This window comes from Pinus tabuliformis, chromosome X (assembly GCF_031772625.1).
Source record: "Pinus tabuliformis cultivar Carrire ecotype Pingquan chromosome X, CPIR1, whole genome shotgun sequence".
NCBI classification, from domain to species: Eukaryota; Viridiplantae; Streptophyta; class Pinopsida; order Pinales; family Pinaceae; genus Pinus; species Pinus tabuliformis.
The window spans coordinates 1,674,128,783-1,674,152,474 of record NC_142308.1 but is presented as its reverse complement, the minus strand read 5'-3'; positions in this window follow the sequence as shown (position 1 = coordinate 1,674,152,474).

Here is a 23,692-nt window from a genome sequence, read left to right as displayed (position 1 = left end):
TGATTTTAGTGGAGGTGAAAACAAATTGTGACATATGATTCAGGGTGACGATCATGAATGGATGAAGGATAATGTATGGTAGTGGATGGGACACGGTTGACACTTTCAGAATGACCCCTCTTGAACATATAACGACACTGATGCGATGGATCGGTAGCATTACCCCAAATGTGGATGGTTTGGCGAGGACCATGGCGATGAGACCGGTGAATGAAACAACCCAACCCGATGTGGTACGGAAGAAAAGTGTCATGTTCAAGAGTGACTTGCTACCATTAAACTTTGATGTTCTCCCAATTTTTCCCCAGTCATTTCTGACCAGTACCTCTTTATTTTTGTCAAGCTTGAGGAGGATAACATATGCTTGTTCTATAACCTGCCCTTCGGGCAAGCCCATCGCTATGATTTAACGAGCTTAGCGATAGGGAAACTCGTTCTCGTCTAAAGACAAGTTTGTCGCTATTTAATCATTTTAACGAGTCTAACGACAAGGAAAACTCGGTCCTTTTCATTTTTAGAGAGTCTGAAAAGGTACAGAAAGTTAACTCCATAATTCCTTTTTCGTCAGCTAATCCCTTAAGTCCAAAAAAGTATAAAACAATACAGAAGGGATGGTTGTTTGGTACTTTTAACGAGCCGAACAAGACAAGCGCTCGATCCTTTTGTGCAATAATCCCTCAGGTCCAAAAAGATTAAAATTTAGAGGAGGGATAGCGTTCCGGTCATTTAACGAGCTGGAAGGCCAAAACTCGGCAAACTTTTCATATTTTACGATTCAGTGAAAAGAGCTCAAAGAAGACTCGTCTTTTGAGGAACGAGTGATAAACAGGGATAGCAGCAGATTCCAGGTACAGGTTGGAATTTTCCAATCACGGCAGTGTCACAAGGATGGCTAGGTGAAATCACTCTTCGCAGCCGTTTCTCAAAAGAGGTAAACACACAAATGGAAGTGAATGATCGGCCAAATGAACAGTGGAGGTGATGGATGAAAACACGATCAAGGTTCTTATGGCTGATGAATTTACAATCTCAAAAGGTTATTTACCGGGATAGGTTCATTTTTTCCATGAGCTTGAACTCTGGGGGAAACTTTTGCTCACACTTTTCTATTTTTTAACGAGCATAAATTCAGTCATAAAACTGCTCGAATTTTGCGTTTATTTTTTAACGAGCATGAACTATATGCTAAAACTGCTCGATATACCAGTCATAATAAGAACGCCTCCTATGAGATAACTATTTTTTAAAGAGCTTTATCTCACAAAGCTATGCTCCAATTTTGGAAAATTTTACCTTTGCCCCACAGGCTTTCTTCATGCAAGGTTGGAAACGGCTAATCCTACGAGTTTAAAGGGTTAGACCTACAGGTTTAAAGGGAGGACCTAAAAATTTAAAAAATAAATAGTCGTCCCTTGCTTGCATTCCAAAAGTTTGCATGCCCCCAGGTATAGGATAGAATTTCGAGGCTGCCCCTCCTCTCCCCTACCTCTGCTTTTCTTTGGGTGTTCACAGTTATTTGTCATCTTGCTAATCTAATGCTAACGATACTTGTCTTCTCGTTATTTTAAGGGGTCTTACGCAGTACTCAGGCTTCCCGTCGGCCCACTTTTAACAAACAGCTATTTGTGACAATAGAAGAACACTACTCAAAGACAAAACATTGGTATTATTGAGGGAGGCTCGCCTCTTTCTTATTATCCGAAGATGGTTCTATTCGCTGCCGCAAATCAATCTCTTTCTTCGGCGGTGTCTATCATTGGGTTGTCCAAAGATGGTTACCCTCTGTCACAACAATAAAGTCTCCTACTTTGTAGGCTGCCCCTGCTTATCCTTCAAAACATATGTTTCAATGGGCGAGGCTTGAATTCAAAGATGGTTACTATTCGTCGCGATAAGGGAATTCCTACTTGGGCATTGCCCACTTTTTTAGACAAAGGTGAATGACTCTTTTGCCAAACACATAACTTTAACAAAAGAACACTATTCCAGAACAACCCCACTTCCTTCCACGGACGGGGTACGGACTAGTCATATTCTTCTGCGGAAATTCTTCCTTATACCCGGGGTTTCTTCTGCCCGAAGCAGACCAGGGTGCATGCCCCCTGGGTCCTAGTATTTCTTTCCGAATCACTCGCACTCATCGGGAAGGAGGACTGGGGGTGGAGGCGTATCTTGAGTGAATAGACCATTTAGGGTTGGTATTTGACTATTTGCGATGCGAGATCCCGGAAATGAAAGTTGGTCTACGAGCTTGACCATCCTTCCTTCGTGTGGAAAACACATTACTCTAAAGAGTGAGGAGACTATCGCTCCCATGCAATAAATATAGTCGCGTCCGAGGAGTAGGTTATAATCCAAGGGTCCTTGGACGACCAACACGTTCACATTGACGGTCTTCCCTTTCAATGTAACAGGTACATTGGGGAGGATCCCTAATGGTCGACTGGTTCCTTTATCAAAACCTGAGAGATCTCTCAACTCAGGTAAAAGCGCTGGGGAACCCAGTGCTTTCCAAGCAATAGAGGAAAGGATACTCACAGACGCCCCTTCATCAATGATAGTACCAGCCATAATCATTCTATAGATCTGGACAATGATTTTGAATGGTATACTGGCTGGTAACCGGGGTCTGCCTAGTTGATTCCAATCAAAGGATACAACCAGGTTGCTTGGTGGTGGGACCGAATATACGGCCGGATATGACTCTGATGATGTTCCTTCCTGCGATAAAGGAATGGGCGCATTGCCCTGATGCTCATCGGAGTCGGTGCTGATGAAAAGAACCTGGATGGTGTCATCCTTATTCTCTTCAGTGAGGGTGTCGCATGAAGATGACTCTTCGGCGACGGTGTCATTTGAAGATGGGTCTTCAATGACGGAGTCATTGGACGATAGAACCTCTGAAGGAAGAACCGGGTCAACTGCCGTTTTGACCTTTAGACTTTCGTCTGGTCTGGATTCAGTATGTTCATTCTCAATGACCGACACTTCAGCTGACCACTTGAGCGGGTCAACTGGATTTTCAACTATCGAGGGATTAGGCGCGAGTTTTCGGTATCCAGGAGGAAGTTGCAACGGTGAAACCGGGTGATCTTCCAAAACTCTCTTTGCCTCATCTAAGAATGGACATTTGTGGATGGCATGATTGCCTTCACACAATAGACAGGGTGATCTTGGTCCCCTTCTTCGTCCTTCACTCTCGCTAGTTGACGGAATGCAATCAACATGACAATCAGAAGTTGATGCTACCGGATTGTGCAACCTTGGGGACCAGTCCCTTAGTATCCGGGGAATACAAGGACAATCACGATGGAAGTGGATCCCTTTGCAAATGACACATGGCGATTTAGGCCCGGTCGGTGCAGTGTGTGGGTTTTTGTCAGCTTTCTTCTGCTTGCCCCCAGTCACCTTCGCCAGAGGCTCCTTCTGCTTCTTTTCTCTCTTCTTCTTTTCCTTCTTCTCCTTGGGAGGCTGACTTTTGCCAGCTCTACCTTGCGAAGATGAAGGATCAGAGGAAGTATCATAAGAAGTGGAAGGCTGGTGGGTAGTTCTAGATTGTTCTGACTGTTGATTCGACTGCTCAGGATTAGTGGCGATCTGGACTACATTAGTTGAAAAGAGCCATACAGGGAGGCCGATTTTCAATCCTGGAAGTGACAATGTAGCCATATGAGGCGCACCAACATCTCCCCAAGAGGAGAAGGGATTTGGACTTCCGCCAAGGTTACTTCCTTGGTTGGTGGGCTCCATACTTTTCAACTGAAAGATCAACGTGGGAATAACAGGTGATTATGTTCCGCTTAAAATAAATTTTATTAACGACGCTTTTAGACACAAACTTGCTTTTTCATGTTTTAAGAGTCGAGAAAAAGCTAAAGATGACTCTAGTCACCTTCGATGTATTAACGAGCCCGAAGTGACAAATGCTCGGTTGGACTTTTTCAGTTATAGAGTTTGAAAAAGGCCAAAAGAAACTGCTCTGGAGATCTAGGCAGAGGGTGTGCCAAACCTTTCGCGAAACCACAGAATACGTTTTACGGTACGGGTGGTCGATCTTCGTGAATGCTGTGTTCACTGCATCGCGATCAGTAGGGCGGCCGACACGGTTTCCTAAGGATAAAGGATAAAAGCCTATAGGGGTCTCCCAATATACGCGACGGTACGCGGGAGCACAAGTTCGTGTTAGTGCCACCGACTCTCAGGAGGAATCACCCACCTTCGTAGAGATCGACAGTCACTATGTTTAACGACGCCGGAACACGTCTCTACCTAGACCTCTAGATGTTTGCGTTATGTTACAAAGCGTTGTTATGTAAATTTGGTTTATTTTAATGTTGATCTTGCTTAACAGTTTGCCTTTCAGGGTCGCCACGAGATGTATACATACAACTTCCTATATGCAATCTAAGATGAGAAGCAAATCTTTTCAATCTTTCAACTTTGAAAACCTTAATCTACTGAGGGAAAAGAAAGACACAAATTTTTCCACAGATCATAGAACACACACTAAAATGCACATTTTCCTAAATCGTCAAGCACACAGTCAAATGCAAAATGCACAATGCATGTATTTCTTTTCGTTATCCTTAATGTTGATGTAAGACAGAAAGGAAACTGTTGTATAATTTTGAATCTAATTTCAAGTAGAAATAAACAAGCTTGTCCAATAATCAAAAAGACACCTTATGATCGACTTGTTTAAACACAGGAAATGTATAGATCCAAACCATAAAATGAAAAACAAACAAACTCAAACAGCCATGAACAGTAATAAAACTAGCTCTTAAGATCACAAAGACACTTTTACAGTTCAGGATCTAAGAGGCCACAGCTATACTGGTTCGCTTTTCACAATGGGAAACTGCAACTGAAACAAGAAATACTGAAAGAACATTCACAGTTTCATCACACAACTGAGGCGGAATAATGTCAAGGAGAATGGTTTACAGCAAGTACAATGACCAGCAAGCAATCAGCAAAAAATCAGTGAAAACAAGGCTCAGACACTAAGGGAAACCTCAGCAAGACACTGGTTAACTGGACCAGCGCAGGCTCTGGTCTGTCAGTTTGATTCTCAGCGCAGTTCCCGAAGGGAGTACCTGCGCTGGAATGCAGACTGCCTGTGGAAAGCCTGCACTGAGACACGAGAGTTGCGTTTACAAGGAATTCCGGGTCATAAAAAGCTCAAAAATGCACTGTTTTTGCTGAAATAAAAAGCTATAGGTCAAGTACAGGCTAAGGGATGATCAAGAGGATGAAAAGCTATCACAAAGAGTAAAGAGTCTTTTGTAGATAAGCTCTTCAAATCTTGAATTTTCTCAGCAAATGAGCAAGAGTAGCAGTCCCTCTACTTCGCTTTTGATATAGTCAAAAGCTTTTCGGTTTGGTACTCTTTTCTTCAAGAAATGAATAGCAAAATACTACAAACACCAACAAGATACTAGGCTCCCCAGCGGAGTCACCAGTTTGTTGTGGGGAAAAGTATCCGACGCGGATGACCCTATCCCTACTCTAAAGGTGACAGTCTTTAGCAACAACTGAAAGTAAAGCTTTGATATTTTCCTTTATGAAAGTACAGAGAGAAGGAAGAAGAGATTAACCAACCTGGTGTCTTTCGCTTAGTCGATCCTAATCCTCTCTCTTTGTCTCTTGTTCCCAGCTCCTTGCTCTCTTTGCCGGTCCAGCTACACACAGATCCTGCACAAAACAAGAGAGGAAACTACAAGATACATGTACTCATAAATGATGCATGGATTAGAGTGAATCAAATATACAAGTAAATACAATACATCAATGCAATACAAGTATATAGGAGAACATGCAAAACTTTATTGATAGAAGTAACAGGGTTCTGAGAAGGTTACAACCATTGATGGCTCCAATCCAGCAGCACCTCCCCAGCAACAAGAACTCTCCTCTTCACCTCTAGTAAAACAATCACCCAATAGCTCTAACTGTAAACCAACAGCACCTCCTTGCTTTACACAAAATTCCAGCCTCCCTAGACCTCATAGAAGAGCTCTATATATAGGAGAGAAGAAGAGAGGATGAGTCAGCTTGAGGCTGGCATAGAGCTGACTAGTGTCCTCTCCCTCTTCAGTTAATCTTCAGTTCTTGAGTCCACTTGGAGATCCTTGCTTACACATGGTGATCAAGTACCTCTTACTCATCACAGGGCGAATCTCATGAACCAAGTGTCAGTTTGGAAGCTTCCTGGGCAATTGACACCTTGCAGAATGACTGTGCCACTTGGCCAATCTCGCCCAGCGCAGGTAGCCTTCATTAAACTTGACTTACAGCGCAGGTACAAGGAGGAGCAGTTGCATTCCAGCGCAGATGCTTAGTGGAGCAGCTGACATGATCCAAAATTAGCCTGTTTTGAAGTGTTTTCAGGTGGAGAACTGATTGGAAGTGCTGTTGTTTGATGACCTTGTTCTTTTAGGGGTAAGAACAACATGTTTAGGGACTAAGGATCCCTGTAATTATTGACATTTCATGCTCCATGCTGCGAGGCAAAATGTCTATAACAGTGAAGGCTGTCTTCTCCAGATCCTCTGGATGAACAAGGATCTGATTGTACCCTGAGAAGCCATCTAACATAGACATTCTTTGAGATCCAACAATATTCTGCAAAATAAGATCCATTTTAGGAAGAGGATAATTGTCTTTTAATGAAGCCTTGTTCAAGTTCCTGAAGTCTATGCAAATCCTTATCTCTCCATTCTTCTTCCTAACTGGTACCAAATTAGCTAGCCAATTTGAAAATTTGATTGGAACAATAATCTTTGCATCAAAAAGCTTCTTTACTTCCTTTTCAATTAATGGCATCAGAAGAGGATTGATTCTTCTTAGTTTTTGCTTAATTGGGATAGTATGTTGTATGATTGAAGAATCATACTGCTTCAGATCAGCATAACTCCATGCAAAAACATCAATAAACTTCTTCATCAGTTCAACATATTTGACTTTTATATCAGCTGATAAAAACTTTGAAATTTTGACTAATTTAGGTACCACTGAGTCACCTAAATTGCAGCTCTCTATTTCTTCTTCATTGGCTTGCAACCTTGGTGCTTTAAACACATCATTCTGATCAAAAAGTTTCTCAAGTGGAATAAGACCTTTAGGAATTAGATTATTTTGCAGCTGCAAAACCTCAGGCTTTTCCTTTGTCTCCACTAACATGTTCTGCTGATCAATTTGACTATGTTCAAATTCTCCTTTCAACTCTAGGAAATTTCTTACCTGCTGATCATCTTCAAAGACTTGCCAATTTAAGATATTATCTGGGATGACTGGCCTATGGCGAAATTTCACTTCATAATTATCAGAAGAATGCTTAGGGATAACAAAAAGACTAGCTGCAACAGCAAGGGAATCTGCAATTGAATTATGATATCATGTCTTTATACTGAAAGTATAGGACTGAAACTTTTCCAACAATTCCAACACCAAATTTCTATAAGCTCTCATCCTTGCATCCTTTGTTTGATAAGTACCTTGAACTTGCTTTATGATTAATTCAGAATCTCCATGAACAGCAATGTTTTTTGCCTTCAATTCTATCAAAGTTTCTAAGCCTAATACCAGAGACTCATACTCCGCCATATTATTAGTACAATCAAAATTAAGTTTATATGACAGAAACTTACTTTCATCAGTTGGACTCATGACCCAAATTCCAGCTCCTGCACCTTCTTTTCCTGCTGCTCCATCAAAGTATAAAGACCAGCAACCAGTGATGTCTTCTTCATTACTTTGCTGCACTTCTAGACACTGATTTTCTGCATGTTCTTCCTGTGGTTCCTTTCCAACTGCTTCATTGAAGAGAATGGCTGATCCAAGGCCTGTATCACAAGAATAAATAGGGAAATTCTGTGGTTTGTCCTTGCTGCTCACCATATATGCCATCCTTGTCTCACGATATAACCTTCTTTGCTCACCAAACACTGGAATGGTTGCATAAGTCAGATCCATTTGCATGGTACCCTTTATTTTCGCTGCCCATGACCTTGAGAGTAATATTCCAAATTTAGGTGGAACATCTGCAACAACAATATCCATGACAGTGGTTTTGGCTGGGATTTGTGTGAGTGCCACAACCACATCCTTTATCAACCCAATACAATGAACCCTCTTTGAATCAAAAGAAAATAAGTCCTTGTAAGGCCTAGTCACTTCTAATCCTAACCTTTCCATAATGACTTTAGGCATAAGGTTATGAGATGCCCCTGAATCCAGCATGGCATTATGTAGAGTCATCTCATGTATATTGATGCTAATATAGAAAGGAGGAAACTCATCATTTTGCTCATCTTCCAATCTTGGACCTAAACAAATAACAGGATTATCCTCTTGCACATTCAAAATATCAGCCCCTCCTGGTGGAGAATTAAGCATTTCCACAATCTTACTTCTATACTTGTCTACTTTCAAGATTTCATTGAATGGGACTGATATTTTAATTTTAGCAATCTCATTTTCTATATTAAACACTGAAGTAGACCTTTCAATTTCTTTAGGAGGAGCAGGGGTTTGATTATCCTTTTTCTCAAGAGGAGAATCACTCTTTCCATCAGCTTGTTTTGACTTTTCCTTTTTGTCTTCCACTGCTTTTGAAACATTTTTCTTAGGCTGAGCCTTGTTTGCTGTAATAGGGACATCTCTGTTTCTGAGGTTATATTGCTTTTGGATTTCAAATATAGCATGTTGATAACCCTTTAAGAAATCTGAGGGTTCCTCCTCGGCTTTTAGTTGGCTAGACTCATAATGTTCCTCCTTTGTTAAAAATATCTCTGAATCTTCTTCACCAAGACAATGAATAGATTCCTCAGGTTCCTCAGGTTCTGCTTCCTCATCCACCATGTTTTGTTGAAAAGGAGGTCTCACAGGAGGATCAGCTTGCTGATTTCTATTATCTCTTGGCCTTTGCTGATTTTGAGGCCTTCTAAATTGAGGATTCCTGAACCTAGGTTCTTGTTGTGCTTGAGGAGCAGCAGTATTCCCAAGAGCTAATTGGTCCATCAATTTCTCCATAGTCTTCATCATGGTTTCAAATTTATCTTCTTGGGCAGATGTAGAAGGCCTCTCCTCTTCCTTTACCTTAGCCTTAGCCATCTTGGACTTTTTAGCAGCAAGTATATTCACCTCTACTTTGATAGCATCATTTTGCATTTCAGCCAAATTAGCAGACTCTCTTTCTCTGAGTAAAAGAGAAAAATATGAATCAAAAGACTCAGCATACCTTAACTGTGCCAAAGCTCCAGGAGGTTTCAAATGTACTGGGATGGAATTATAAATTTTGTTAAACCTCTTAGAAAAAATTTGAATGGTCTCATCTGGAGCTCTTCTTAAATTATTATACTCAGTGAGGGCCTGAACGGGATTAGTTCTATTTCCCCATTTCCTCAGAAAACTATCTTCAAACTCAGCCCAACTATGAATGCTACCAGCTCCCAAGGCTTTAAACCATTTTCGGACCTCTCCAATAAAATTTTGTGCAAATAGTCTTAACTTTACATCTTCATCATCCACCTCTTCTCTGTCAGCAAATTCATTGAATCTATCCGCATGTTCTTTAGCAGTAATGTCTTCATCTCCTCCCCATGTTGGAATCCTAGCAGCATATTTGCTAGGGAGATCATGCAAAACAGCAGGGAGAGCTAGAGGAGCATACCTAGCAGGTACAACCATAATTAATGGAGGAACAGTGACAATAGGTATGCTATGACCAGAAGGACCAGAACTAGTATGAGATATTGTCTGAGGGCTGTTTGGACTAGCAGAGGCAGAGGACAAATTATGAGTACGAAAAGGACTATTGGGGCTTTGTAAACCATTGACAAAGGAACTCCAATTTGGGAGAGGTAAACCAATCTTTGAGTTAAGAAAAATTTCAAAAGGGTCAAGCTCCTTGAGCTGTTTCAAATCCTCTTTCTCTAATAACAATTCAGAAGAAACAATTTCCCAAAACTCCTCTTTATCTTTTTGTGATACTAAAGATGAAGTATCAATACCTCTCTTTTGTAGATCCAAAATAATACCAATTAATTCTTCTTCATTCTCAGACCTTAATATAACCTCTTAAACTTTATCATCAACAAGTTTATCCTCAGGACTTCTAGAAAACTCAGGAAATAAAGACTTTGAAATACTTGAAGTACCTGGTATATCAGAGAATCTTTGTTTACTCCTTGAGATGATATTAGGATTCTCCACAGGACTAGGTGGGTTTGGGTCAGGATTGCTCCTTGTATATCTTCCTCTCGAAGCCACTGTTATAAACAATTTTGTGCCTTACAGCAACAAGCATGAATTGTCAATAATCCAAGGGATCCAAAGTTCCCTAAGCATGATGTTCCTACCCCTAGAGGAACAAGGTCAGCAAACCAACAGCTCTCAGATCAGTTCTCCACCTGAAAACACTCAAAAACAAGCAATCCTGAAATCAAAGCAGGTGCTCCACTGGGTTTCTGCGCTGAAACACAACTGCTCCATGGTGTACCTGCGTTGCAAAGCAGGTAGAACAAAGCCCACCTGCGTTGGGCGAGTTTGGACATGTGGCACAGTGAGTCATTGCTTTGGAATCTTCCAAAAATGACACTTGGATCAGGTATTTCGCCTTGTGATGAGTCAGAGGCTTTGTTTCTCCAAGTGGAAGCAAGGTTCACCAAGTGGACTCAAGAACTGAAGATCAACTAAAGATTAACTGAAGAGAGAGAGGACACAAGGCAGCTACACATCAGTTGCAAGCTGACTCATCCTTTCTCAATTCATCTATATATTGAGCTCTCTCCTATGAGCTCAGGAGGCTGGAATTTTGTGCAAAGTAATGATATGCTGTTGGTTTCATTCTTGAGTTATTGGGTGATTGTTTGAGAGAGGTGAAGAAGAGCAATTCTTTCTGCTGGGAGGTGTTGCTGGGTTGGAGCCTGCAATGGTTGTAATCCTCTCAGAACCTTTATTTCTTCATTAATAAAAGCTATTGAGGTTCTTCTATGTGCTCTTGTTTCAATTATGTATTGTGATGATTGCATGTTTGGTTTACACTAATCCATGAGCCAGTTATGATTGCATGCCTCTTGTAGTTTCCTTCTTTGTTGTTTTGCAGGATCTCATTGCAGCTGGGCGAGCATAAGGACAAAGAGCTAGGAGCAAGCGGCCAAAGAGGAGAGTTTGGATTCAACATTAAGCGCAAGGCAACGGTTAGTGCTTCCTCCATTCTCTTTTGCTTTCATAAAGAAGTAAACCTTCAGTAGTTTGTTTTATAGTTGTTGCTAAGGAACTGTCACCCTTAGAGTGGGTTAGGGTCATCCGAGTCGGATACTTTTCCCTACAACAAACTGGCGACTCCGCTGGGGATCATATCCGTTTGATTGTGTTTGTAGTATTTTGCTATTCATTTCCTGAACGAAAGAGTACCAAATCGAAAAGCTTTTGACTATATCAAAAGCGAAGTAGAGGGCAGCTACTCTTGCTCATTTTCTGAGCAAATTCATGATTTGAATAGCTGATCTACAAGGATCCTTGTAAGCTCTTAGTGATAGCTTTGCACCTTCTAAATCATCCCTTTAAGTGTGCTTGACTGAATGCTTCTGATTTGAGCAAAAACCGTGCATTTTTGAGAAAATTATGACCCGGAAACTGTGAAAACGCAACTCTCGTTTTCCAAAGCAGGTAGTACACAGGCTACCTGCTTTGCAACGCAGGTCCCGAACTAGCTACCTGCGCTGAGAGCCAGTTTGACTGTGCAGAGCCTGCGTTGACCCAAATTTTCTTAGTGCATTTGGGGTTTCCTCCTTTCTCTTGCCTGTTTTCACTTAGTTTTGCTGCTAGGTGTCAGTCTTGTGCCTGTTTTGAAACCAATATTACTTGCCATCATTCTGCCTCTGTTATATAACGAAATTGTACTTGTTCTTTGTATTTCTTGCTCATTTACAATTTCCCATAACGAAAAGTAAACTAGTCATGCTTTTGGCCTCTTAGATCTGAACCTGTGTTAGGCGTTTTGCTGGTCTAAAGAGTTAGCTTGTTTGCTGTCCATAGCTGGTTAGTCATTTTACTTTCGTTCGTATGGTTTGATTTCATGTATTTCCAGTGATTAAGCAAGTGAATCTTAAGGTGTCTTTTGATTTTGGACAAGCTTGTTTACTTTCGCTTTAAATCGAAATCAAAGTTATATAACCACTTTCTTTTTGTATCCATCCACATTAAGAAAGGGAAAAGAAAATACATGCATTGTGCATTTTGCATTTGAAAAAAGTTTGCATGATGATTTAGGAGAAAGTGCATTAGTTTGTGCTGCATGAACTGTGTGAAAAGAATTTGCCTTCTTTCTCTCTCAGTAGTTAAGATTTTCATCAGTCAAAAAGATTTGAAAAAGCTTGCTTCTCATCTTAGGCTGCATTTAGGAATTTGTCATATACATCTCGTGGTGAACCTTGAAAGGCAAACTTTAAAAAGATCAACTTAAAATATACTGAATGAACCTAACAACGCATTTGAAACATAACGCAAACATCTAGAGGTCTAGGTAGAGACGTGTTCCGGCGTCGTTAAACATAGTGACTGTCGATCTCTACGAAGGTGGGTGATTCCTCCTGAGAGTCGGTGGCACTAATACGGACTTGTGCTCCCACGTACCGTCGAGTATATATTGGGAGACCCCTATAGGCAATTATCCTTTATCCATAGGAAGCCGTGTCGACCGCCCTACTGATCGCGATGCAATGAACACAGCATTCACGAAGATCGACCACCCGTACCGTAAAACGTATTCTGTGGTTTCGCGAAAGGTTTGGCACACCCTCTGCCTAGATCTCCAGAGCAGTTTCTTTTGGCCCTTTTCAAACTCTATAACTGAAAAGGTCCAACCGAGCATTTGTCACTTCGGGCTCGTTAATACATCGAAGGCGACTAGAGTCATCTTTAGCTTTTTCTCGACTCTTAAAACATGAAAAAGCAAAGTTATGTTTAAAAGCGTCTAATAAAATTCATTCAAATCGGAAACACAAATTTTCCCCTTTATATTTTAGTTGATCGAGTAATCCGCAATCGTGGAAGAAAGTCAATTGAATATCCGTCGTTCTCGGAGGCTTGCGAATCAACCGTCTTTGTCTCTGGAATCGAAAACAATCCGGACAAAGCGAGGTCGTCGAACCAGTTCAAAATCTCCTTTAAAAGTTAGAACAAGCGTTCCAACAACATCTGAGATTCTGGTCACTCCAAACATTTCTAGAAACCCTGCCTCAATAGAAGAAGTTCAATCGCCACAGAGGGACAGTAATATTGATCCTAGTCTGGGGGCAAATACTCGTATGACTGAACCAGTTCCATCTGTAACCGGTCCAGAGAGTTTTGTTCCTCAAACATCCGTCGCGGTCGATACAACCCCTTCTTCGGCACCGGAAATCTTTTACGGACCTGACGGTCTTCCTCTTCCACCTGGTCTGATTGCGATAGAGGAAATTATAGAGGAACCGCAAGTATCCACTCCAATTCAATTTGGAGTAGGGGTCACTCTATTTCCTGCTACAACAGAAGTTTGTCCATCACCAGTGGAAGTTCCTGTAGAATCACTAGGTGATCAATTGGATAGACTAAAAATGACTGAACAACCGTCGACATCTAGGACTGTGTCGAATGACACGGCGACGGCAGAATTACCTGCTGCAAATCCAACAATGTTCACCGGCATACCATCTGTCCCAACTAGCTCGCAGTCGCTAGAAGGAGTCCATCAAGAGACTATCTCGACAGTATGGTCTGTTCCTGTTTGTTCCGGAGTAATGTCTGGTAACTCTCATGGTGAGGCTCATCAAATTGACCCTTTTGGGAATCTAATTAGGCCATCCAGTCCTCCAAGGCAGGAAGTTGCCTTGAGTTCTGGGTTGCTACCGTATGGGGGGCAGTACCCATACGGGAGCTCTCAACCTTATTCAAGTTATGGCGGAATTGCAATGAGTAGTTGGGTACCTGTGCTATCCCAGCCACTGAGAGTTGTATATTCTATGCAACAGTGTGTACCTGTGACAAACATCCCAACTACACCGGCTATTGTGACCATGTCGCAAGTTCAAACAATGCCTGTTGTGTGTCAACCTCAGATTGCTCAGGTTCTCATGCAACAGCCACTTGACCCTGCGACTCAACCACAATCACCTACTGGTGGGACAAAACAAGTACAGTTGGGTACGACTACCCCACATCTTGGTCCAATGGTTAATGTAGCGCAACAACCCATGGTGTCGCAACCGTGGATAATGCAATACCAACAGCCGCAATTCCAACAAGTGTACCAAGGTTCTGAACAGCAAATATTTGCGAATACTGGACAACCATATATTCAAAATGGTCAAAATCAACCACTTTATAGTGGCCAAGTCCATCAACCGTATTCATCATACCAACATCAACTCCATTATGCTGGTATGCAAAGACCGACTGTTCAGGCGATTCCATCGTATCCTGGTTACACTTCACCTAACTTGAACCAGCAGTTACCATTCGTGGCGACTTTAGAGTTGCCTGATTTACATCGGTTAACAAACGATCCAATTGCTTACGCCCCTTGGTGGCCAGTGATTCCGCACAAACTCCTGTCCGACATTCCTAAATTCAATGGAAATCCAGGTGAAGACCCGTCAAATCATGTGATGACATTTCATCTATGGTGTTTGTTGAACACTTTGAATGACGATTCGATAAGGCTTCGCCTCTTTCAGAGGACATTGACAGGTCCGGCGGCAAAATGGTATATAGAATTGCCTAGAGCTTCGTTCGACAATTTTGGCTCCCTTGCCACAACATTCTTGACCCACTTTCAATTACCAATAAGGTACGAAACGGGAACAGAGATATTGACTAACTTCAAACAGACAACCGCAACTCATATATCAGATCATATACATGAGTGGCGACGTCGACGAAGAATGGTTAAAACATACGTTCTTGATCAGCTTTTAGCTGAGTGGTTTATAAAGTCATTACTTCTGGCTATAACGGAAGATGTAGCAAAGGGAGGAGTCGTAACAGAAGAGCAAGTTATCGCTCATGCACAATACTTGGATTTAGTATATACTCAGTCCGGCACGCTCTATGACAAAATACCAGACGCCCCTAGACCAGAGTTTTCAATCCCTCCTCCTCCTAAATCAAACAGTGACTCTCATGCCGGCGATGGCGTGATTGGCACGGCAAACGCGAATCCGAAAAGGACCAATCAAAAGAAGGCCCGTAAGGATTTGAATCAAAATGCGCATGAAGAAGTTCTTGCTTCGGAAGTAAATGTCGTATCGACAGATAAGGGCAAAGAAACCAATCAACTAGGAAGCAAGAAGAAACAAAACAAAGGGAAGAAGAATAAACAAGGCGAGTCAACTCCTAAGAAAAATTCTTCAAGCCCTCCTCGAGATAGGAAACCACCTTATGGGTGTCAGATATGTGATGAGGATCACTGGACGAGACAATGTCCATACAAAGCTGATCTAAAAAGATTCTTAAAGAGTTCGCAAACTCCAGCTGTGTTAACTGATCCGTTTCCCGATCGAGGAAAAAATCTGGTTGGTAGTGGAAATGCTTCACCGTCGCAAGTGCTTATGTTATCGATATCGAAGCAACAGAATGATGCTTTGATTTTGACAAGGAACAAAGATTACGGGAATCCACAGATGTCGAATGATAAAGGTAAAGATCAACCTAGCAGTTCGACAACAACTTCGGCAGAAGTTGTACCCCCCATCACACATGAATTAACAATAAAACCGCCAAAGGGAGTAGTACACAAGTCGACATTTAATCCTCGTGCCAGAGCGGCACAACATTATAATATAGTGGAAGATTTGGCGCAATCGCCGTCTGCTATGTCGACTCTTGAAGTACTACAAAATTGCCCATCCCAAAGGCAGGCATTGTTATCAGCAATTGATGGGGTGGATCCTAAAGATTCCAATCTTGTATCCTTTGATCACAAAGGATATGATCCTCAGTTACCAGCTCAACTATCTTTCCTCGTCCAAGTGAAAGCCCTCAACAAAACTGTTCATCGAACAATTATTGATGAGGGGGCATCGACATGTATTATGTCGATGAGTTGCTGGAAGACTTTAGGATCTCCAACCTTGTCGCGATCATCGACAACATTAAAAGCATTCGACGGAAGGACATATACCCCTTACGGTATCCTTAGTAACTTGAAAGTTGAACTAGGGGGCAAAACAGTAGAAATAGATGTTGAAGTCATTGATGGCAATCTTGACTATAACATCCTACTGGGAAGACCATGGATTTATGCCATGGAAGCTGTTGTGTCGACCTATTTTAGGAAAATCGCATTCCCCTTTCAAGGAGGGATTACGATCATTGACCAACAAAATTTCCTCCCTAATGGTTCACAAGTTACAGGAAGCGTTCCTCTGATCCATGGAAACGACCATTCGTTTCAAAATATCGGAGTAGGCCTACTAAAAGATCCTACATTAATGGGAACTTTCACCCTTCCGCCAACGTTCATTGTGGGAGAAGTGGCGACAGTAGGAACCTGCAATATGATATCTTCCGCACAAAAGATGTCAGAAAACGATATCAGCATGGATCATGCAAAGGTTTTGTCCCCAAGCCCAATGGAAGTATTGTAGCAATCAATTTTCTTGGCCTGGGGGGCAACCCCAAATCAACGCTCATTAAGCGTTTGGATAGATAGGTCTAGAGAATATGGCACCCCTTTAAGTCCTTGGTCGCGAGTGCATGGAACCGACAAAGGAATAGTCCAATCAATGGTAATTGACGGGGCACCATGGAATGATTCCCACCATCGTTCCCTTCTCCCGGGTTGTGGGGAAGATACTCAAAATAACCTTTATCATCCTTCAGTTTTCGATTTTCTATCGAGTACTGTAAATACAGTTGGCAATGAGGATAGTTCTTTTACTATGTCAACCTCATTAAAAAATGAAACGATCCCCTTTCCAGATCTCAATGGTAAACCTTCATTCCAACCAACAAAGTTGAATGCAATGAAGCTTGGGGGGCATGCACCTCGATTTGCGTTATTATGCTGGGGGCATGCAAACATATCATCGAGCAGTTTTAGCAATGTTCATGCTCGTTAAAAAATAAACGCAAGAATCGAGCAGTTTTGTACAGAGTTCATGCTCATTAAAAAATAAACATAAATTGTGAGCAATCTTTCCCTAACAGTTCAAGCTCACCCAAAAAAAATGAACTGGTAAACAACCTCGAGAAATGTAACCTTTGAAAGCCATATTAAAAGCCCTTGGTCGTGTTTATATGCCATCACCTCCATCCGTTCATTTGGCCAATCGTTCACCTCCATATGTTTGTTTACCCGTTTTGAGGAACAGCTGCGAAGAGTGATTTCATTTAGCCATCCTTGTGACACTGCCGTGATTGGAGAATTCCAACCTGTACCTGGAATCTGCTGCTATCCCTGTTCATCACTCGTTCCTCAAAAAGACGAGTCTTCTTTGAGCTCTTTTCACTGACTCGTAAAATATGAAAAGTTTGCCGAGTTTTGGCCTTCCAGCTCGTTAAAGCGACCGGAAAGCTATCCCTCCTCTAGATTTTAATCTTTTTGGACCTGAGGGATTATTGCACAAAAAGATCGAGCGCTTGTTTGTTCGGCTCGTTAAAGCAACCGAAAATTCATCCCTTCTGTATTGTTTTAAACTTTTTCGGACTTAAGGGATTAGATGATGAAAAAGGAATTTTGGAGTTAACTTTTCGTACCTTTTCAGACTCTCTGAAAATGAAAAGGACCGAGTTTTCCTTGTCGTTAGACTCGTTAAAATGATTAAATAGCGACAAACTTGTCTTTAGACGAGAACGAGTTTCCCTATCGCTAGGCTCGTTAAAACATAGCGATGGGCTTGCCCGAAGGGCAGGTTATAGAACAAGCATATGTTATCCTCCTCAAGCTTGACAAAAATAAAGAGGTACTGGTCAGCAATGACTGGGGAAAAATTGGGAGAACCTCATAGTATTAATGGTAGCAAGTCGCTCTTGAACATGACACTTTGTCCTCCGTACCACATCGGGTTGGGTTGTTTCATTCACCGGTCGCAGAACCATGGTCCTCGCCACACCGTCCACAATTGGGGTAATGCTACCAATCCATCACATCAGTGTCGTTATATGTTCAAGAGATGTGGTTCTGTAAAGAGTCAACCGTGTTCCACCCACTGCCATACATTATCCTTCATCCACTTCATGACCGCCACCCTGAATCATACATCATAGTTTGTTTTCACCTCATCATAATCACTAGCTCCGTTCTGTGTCACTGATGTGGGATTCATTAAGGCCCTCCTTTGACGGATCGCTCCTTGTCGACATCAGCTCATTATCCAAGGAGTTGATCTAGGAACACCCCCCTTAGTACTTTGAAGCTTGCATGCCTCAATGGCAAGTTTCTCACTTCCGGCGACAGGTATACATCAATGACCTTCGACCAGAAGATTTTGCATGGTGGTCGACGCCAAGTCCTTTATTCCCACCATGTAGATTGTACTGCCGTACCTTGAGGGTCATCATCCTTATCGGTGATTCCTCTCGCACTTGTTAACGGTTTACATTATTGACCGGTAATCAAGCGATGTCTTTCCATGTTCGACTTCAAGAAATTCTCACATGGATCGACTTGTACATCGAGTGAAGATCGGAAGAGATTGAAGACCCCAGATCTAGTTTCATCCATCCGGGCTGCGATATATATTCAGGGCATAAAGACATTTGATATGTACATCATTGCAGCAGATGATCATCCTTTTCAAAGGATGATAAATTCGGCAGAGAATTATCAGTCTAGCATCAGACGATCGTCTGTTCTATGTACCAAAATGTATTTATAAAGCTGAGCATGGGAATGCCCGCCTCAGCTAGATCATGAAAAATGTATGAAAAATAATGTATTGTATTGTATCTTATTACAGGACACTTCTCAGCAGATCGAATGAACTTCGGATCCTCTCAATAAAGCATTTCACCCGGTAAACGACCTCATACTTTAGGGGGCATCTGTTATAGACAATTTTGTGCCTTACAGCAACAAGCATGAACTGTCAATAATCCAAGGGATCCAAAGTTCCCTAAGCATGATGTTACTACCCCTAGAGGAACAAGGTCAGCAAACCAACAGCTCTCAGATCAGTTCTCCACCTGAAAACACTCAAAAACAAGCAATCCTGAAATCAAAGCAGGTGCTCCACTGGGTTTCTGCGCTGAAACACAACTGCTCCATGGTGTACCTGCGTTGCAAAGCAGGTAGAACAAAGCCCACCTGCGTTGGGCGAGTTTGGACATGTGGCACAGTGAGTCATTGCTTTGGAATCTTCCAAAAATGACACTTGGATCAGGTATTTCGCCTTGTGATGAGTCAGAGGCTTTGTTTCTCCAAGTGGAAGCAAGGTTCACCAAGTGGACTCAAGAACTGAAGATCAACTAAAGATTAACTGAAGAGAGAGAGGACACAAGGCAGCTACACATCAGTTGCAAGCTGACTCATCCTTTCTCAATTCATCTATATATTGAGCTCTCTCCTATGAGCTCAGGAGGCTGGAATTTTGTGCAAAGTAATGATATGCTGTTGGTTTCATTCTTGAGTTATTGGGTGATTGTTTGAGAGAGGTGAAGAAGAGCAATTCTTTCTGCTGGGAGGTGTTGCTGGGTTGGAGCCTGCAATGGTTGTAATCCTCTCAGAACCTTTATTTCTTCATTAACAAAAGCTATTGAGGTTCTTCTATGTGCTCTTGTTTCAATTATGTATTGTGATGATTGCATGTTTAGTTTACACTAATCCATGAACCAGTTATGATTGCATGCCTCTTGTAGTTTCCTTCTTTGTTGTTTTGCAGGATCTCATTGCAGCTGGGCGAGCAGAAGGACAAAGAGCTAGGAGCAAGCGGCCAAAGAGGAGAGTTTGGATTCGACATTAAGCGCAAGGCAACGGTTAGTGCTTCCTCCATTCTCTTTTGCTTTCATAAAGAAGTAAACCTTCAGTAGTTTGTTTTATAGTTGTTGCTAAGGAACTGTCACCCTTAGAGTGGGTTAGGGTCATCCGAGTCGGATACTTTTCCCTACAACAGCCACCTTTGAGCTTTAAAAAACAATGGAGTCACCAAGGTAGAATGCAGCCTCGAAAATCATTTTGAACTCCTGCTACCTTCAGAAATTCACTCTTCAAATTTCGGGGATAAGTAATCATCAGGCTCCCGGCAGACGCACCAAAATGTTATCACAAAATCAGTACTAAGGGCTGCTACCTAGCAAGATCTCATGTAACTATTTCAACCAGACTTTAGACTAAGGATTAGCCTCCTTAGTCAGAGAGGGCTCTCTCACATACTTTTGGTAAGAATCAATTACAAAAACAGATGGCTAACTCTTCACACATTTCATGAAAATAAAGCTGGTTGGAAAAACAAAACAACACTTCTTCCATTGGGCTCATGGGGTCAAATACTTCTGCAGTAAACTATTGATCACTCAATCATAGAAGCCAAGGCATATAACGTTTAACACTCAAAACATCTCTCAAAAAGAACTCAACTCATAAATAAACACAGGAAGTCTGAGCACTAGGTGAATTCAGAGTGATTGTATATTTAGTGAGCTGTAAAATACATAAAAGATAATGACAAAACCACACATGTTCTGAGCCTTAAACATATAATGAATCTTGGGAAGAAAAAAGTAATTCTTGTATTACTGTCAAAAGTCTTCTTACACAAGCTGATAAAAACTCTGTTTTTTTATAAATTTCCAACCCTACTTACATCAGAGTTTTCACTATATATAGGAAAACCAAAACTACAACTATCTTGAGTCTCCTCAACAAGCATGAAGGGAGAAATCGATGATCTACCATTAATTAACCTTATCTATTTCTAAACCAACTTATTAAATACATGAAGTGTTGGGCTGTAAATACATAGAATCCCAATTACATTGCAAGTCCAACTCCATCTCCTCGTATGCATGATTCTCCTTGGATCCTTGACAGCTGTACAATTTCTGTTGTGGCTGAGATATGTTGAGGAACATTCACTGAATGAGTTGACCCTCGGGTGCTAGCTGTATAGATGGCTCATAAATTAGTAAACCTGAACACCCTATTTTCACGGTCCTTGTCTTCCATTCTTCTTTACCATTTAAAGACCACACTCCAAGTTCTTTAATCCTTCAATAACCACGCATAACACCATATGCCTCATGATCTGGATGCCTTGTGGAGTGAACAGGTGTGCTAGCCAAAAATCTCGGTAACCCTACCAGAACCCTAGTATTTCGGTCATAAAGTGACTTTAAGAGAACTTTAGCAAAAAACAAAACATTTCACTTTTTCTTCAAAACTCACACCTGTCACCATTTAAGCTGCTATGATATTCATGTATAATCTCCCTCTTTTCCTCGAGACATTTCCTTCAAAATTTGCTGACCTCATCATCAAATTTCATTATTTCCTTATAAAACAACGTTCTACAGTAGTTTCGTAGCGCGCAACGAAACTACTGTTTCTTGCCAAAACAAAACATATTCATCTTGCAGCGCTTTCAGCTTAAATTTATTACTTCTTCAGATATTTGTACAGGTGCATAGGGACCTAAATAACTTCAAAATGATAGAAGTTGAACCAAAATTTATCAAAACTTTGAAAAGTACCTTTCTTCTTAAGTCAGTGAGCTAGTTTACCTAGCTTCTTCTTCAAACTGCTAACCTCCTCCTTCAAAGCCTTATTTTCTGATCTCAGACACATGTTCAGCTTTCTCACATTTTTTTCTTATTTAAGTGCTGGTATTATCCATGAGAATAAATCAGACCTTGAGTCAGCTTGCTTGAGTAGACTTGTGCTGCCCTTTAATACAGCCCTCCTATAACTAGCATATCTCATTGCTCTTTCTTTAGAAAGACTCTTTGTCTGAGCTACCTCTTCTTTGGTCTTTCCTGCCTGGTTCTTGAGAGCAATGACATTCCCTCCTTGACTAATAACAACCTTTTTACTTTTGTCTTTACTTTTGGCTGCATGCACTGTTTTAGTCAAAATTTCAATAAACTCTGTACTAGGCATTTTTACAGCTGCCTCCTCTTTATGCACTTTCTCGGCCTCTTTCATTTGTCTTCTTGTAATTGGCCTCCTTGGTTTAAACACATATTCTTCACTTGGCTCCTCAAACCGTAACCTCTTTGAAGCCTTTGATTTCTTCATGCTCTCTGGTGAAGATTGGGTTAAGTCAATGTGCATTGGTTGCATTGGCTGATCTTGTTCAAGTTCCATTGTCTCCATCTGCACTGACTGATCTTGTTCAAGTTCAATTGCTTCAAGTAAATCAGTTAAACTAGCTTTTGACACAGGACTCTCTTCAACAGCAATTGACTTACCCTTTTCCTTACTCAACTGACCTCTGGTTTTTACTCTTGATCCTTTTTCAACTTCACTTGGTGCAGGTGCATCCTTCTTCTGTTTGACCTTCTCTTTTGATGATGATTTAGGTGTCTCCTTGATCACCACAGGCTTGACTGGTTTCTTCAACTTGGTTTTGGACTTCTTTAGATCTTTCACCTCCTTCCTGATCTCAGCAAGAGTAGGTTCTTCAACCGTTTTCTCCCTTTCCTTAACAGGCAATGGAGTTAGGCCCGTCTTGCTCTGAAAGGCCGCCATAAAAATAAAGGAGTCCCAATCTCTTCCAATCTTCTGCAAACCATCTAATACTAACAACTTCACCAAACCATGATGGAACAGTGATGTCTCACAGTCATCTTTTTTCAACTGAATTTTATCACACATTTTACTCAGGCTTCTGAATAAGTAGAAAGGGATATCAATTGATGCTTTGCCTGTGAAATGTAACAAAAGCTTAAAATGATATGAGTACACTTTATTGTACCTCCCTTCGCATGTTAAATACTTTTGGATGCATGTGAGGAGCAGAGCAAAATGTTCTTTCACGTAACTCCTCGGCACAACTTTCGTGAGATCCTCATTTACATAAGGTTCCTTCAGAAATTCCTTACACGGGCTCATGTCGAATTTAAAGTTTTTGAACCATTCATTTCCACCTCTAGGGATCTCAGTCACGTTAGAAATAGCTTCTGGGGATACAAGGAATTCTAGCATTGACACCTTAGAGTTTAAACCAGTAAAATTCAATGCAAAAGCTTTTGTTACCTCTGCGTGCCCACCTTGCAACTTCTCACAAAACCTCCAGCAACCAGCGTTTTTAAAAGCTCTCGCTACACCTTCATCCTTTAAAGTAATATCAAGCCCCACAGGTTCTGTTCTTTGGCACCTACCAGATCGATGTTCCCTTTTCTCCATTTCACTTTGCAAACTTTCGAACAGAAAACTAACAACAGCTTCAACTCAGAAGAGAACTTCAAACTTTGGGATACAGGCTCGCTTGCAAACAGGTCCTTTTAAATGAGAACTCGGGCTCCCTTTCGCTTCAATAATTTTGTCATACAAACAAAACAGTTCCCGCACTAATAACAACTATCATAATACAACCATACATCATAAATCACTTTGAATGATATTTATGTGCGTGGTTTTGAACCTCATAGCGTAATGATGACCAAAAATGACTTGGAGAGGACATCAACTGACAACCTATGAACGGACCTGATGACTCATCCCCCCAGACTTGACATTTCAAGAAAATGCGCTGCATAAACCCCGAAT